Here is a 2,500-nt window from a genome sequence, read left to right as displayed (position 1 = left end):
ACTTTTTCCTTGAAAAGTGTCCTTGTTCAAAACTAGCATGCTACAATCATAGACAAAAGTAATTGGGAAAGGTATGTAAATGAACCACACTTGAGCTGTATTTCAACCTGCTTCTGTTAAAGCTCAAAAGAAATAGTTTCACTTTCTCTTACATAGCCCCCCTCCCCCCTATTCCTATTTGGAAGGTACGTCAACAATTTTCCACTGAAACCATTCAGTTTTGCACAACATTGAAGGAGGGGGGAGGGGAGAGAAGCAATGAAGACTTCAAAAGTGCTAACCTTCCCAACAGTTTTGTCTTGGATTGTAGTTTTTGCTAGTTTTCAAACAAGGACACTTGTCAAGGAAGACTTGTCAAGGACTATATTTGCTAGTGTAAATTACTTGTCACGGAAAACTTGTCATTTTTTCATTTACACTACGAAGGAAAACTTGCCAGTGTAAATGTGGCTGTATTGTACTGTTTTGCCTTTTGGGTTGTCTTCCGCTCCCTACATTTTCACGAACATTTTGAGACCTTTGGTGAAAAAGTGGCACAGAGAAGCATGAGAGAAGGAAAACCAATCGTTTTGTTCTAAGATGACGGTTTGGTAGCGGGCCGTTCTTTCTCGCTAGCTAAGATTTGTAGCTTACAAGTTCACGCTGATTTGTTATGTCTTGGCTTCTAGTCGTTGCTGGGAAGATTATCAGTTCACTTTCGAACTGTGTAGACAACGTATGTAAGTTGATATCGCGAAATCTGTACGCATTAAAGGTAGCTCTGAATCCTCTAGACATCATTTTTTTAAAACTTTGCCGAAAGTTTTATCCCGGCCTTCTAATCACTTTTAAGCAATAAAAAAAAGGGGTCACTGATTTCGTTTTTGAGATATGAGCAACTAAAGCCAAAATATAGGGTGTTTTTGCTGGGCTTTCCGTTGCCATGGTAACTTATTACATCACAATAATGATCACATCTTCTTTGGAAATAATCGGTGTTTTATATGGTACCATAACATTGCTGTTACATGATACCGTGTTGCAGCGTTATTCGATCTAAACAGAGAGTCTTCTAATTGTTGAAACCCTTTCGAGCCTCCTTAAAGCAAATACATGACAAATTTCTCGGTGTGTTTTTTATGTTCCAGATATTTGCTTATTTTTTGCAGATAAATTTTTGATTCCGCCAAAAATATATATAAAATAAAAACGATATTAAACCTTTCCGCGCTATTGGCAACAATGTGGATTTAAGACTTGCTTTAGTGACTGCATGATTGGGAATGCAGAATTTCTGCAACCCAAGTCATTGGGGATGCAGAATTTCTGCAATTCCACTCTGAATACCTCGACTTGATAGGCAACCTACCCCTATGTACGCGATACTGCTATAATTCAATTGAAAGAAAAGTCAGTCGCCCTTCTATTCAATTGAAAGAAAAGTCATTCACTCTTCTATGGTATAATCTAAAATACGCTAAAAGTTCTCAAAATATAAATAATAAATAAACTGCACAATAATAAATAAACTGCACAAATAACTTAAGATTGATCCGTGAAAACCACAAAATGAAATGATAATCAGTCGGTATAAACACCTATTTATAATGTTAAAAACTGATTTGTAACCATGAGGTTCCATGGTAAAATAGGAAAATGTTACACTGGTTAAAAAATATTACTCAAAAACAGTATCTTTAGCACTTTTAGCAATGGCTGATGAATGGTTACTAAAAGTGACCATTCATCAGCCATTGCTGATCATATGAAAACCACTGGCCACGACATTAAATGGGATCACTTTGACATTTTAGCGTCCGGAAAAACTGACTTTCACGGCAAAATTAAAGAGACTTTGTTCATTCAAGAGCTAAAGCCTTCCCTTAATGTCAATATTAGTAGTGAGAAGTTATTGCTGTTTTAGCTATTACTTTTCATTTTGTCTAGACACGTACTGCTGCAGATCATTTTTCTCAGTCTAGGTTCAAGACCCCTATTGTTTACGATATATATATAGTTTTTAAAAATTGTAACGGTCACTTTTGAAAATGTGTGTTGACTAGCATACGAAACGTCAAGTGTTATAAAAATGCGTTGGAATACAATGTTTATCACCGCTGTTTGTGTTATTTTATTATTCAAAAGATCTTGAAATCCCAACGTTTTGGCTACTAACATAAGCCTTCTTCAGGGGTAATAAAAATATACAACGAAGTGACAAGTGTATTTAAAATCGCTTAGATGCTAATAAAAAAACAGAATATATTATAAAATCAGTTCTTGTCCAATAACGCCAAGGCCCTGTACTCCTGGGGCAGGTACATGCCATCATCGCGGTTGAGCGGACTTTTACATGTGTTAACTTCCCATGCCTCTAAGAGGCGTCGGGTTCGTTTACAGTCTGGCCACACTATCTCGTGAGAATCGTCTATAATATTACGTCCCAGTCCCGGTTGGCGAACCCGACGCCTCTTAGAGGCATGGGAAATTAACACATGCAAAAGATGATGGCATGTACCTG

The sequence above is a fragment of the Montipora capricornis genome, chromosome 9 (assembly GCF_036669925.1).
Source record: "Montipora capricornis isolate CH-2021 chromosome 9, ASM3666992v2, whole genome shotgun sequence".
NCBI classification, from domain to species: domain Eukaryota; kingdom Metazoa; phylum Cnidaria; class Anthozoa; order Scleractinia; family Acroporidae; genus Montipora; species Montipora capricornis.
The sequence above is the reverse complement of the archived record's forward strand: the minus strand, read 5'-3'. Positions refer to the sequence as shown.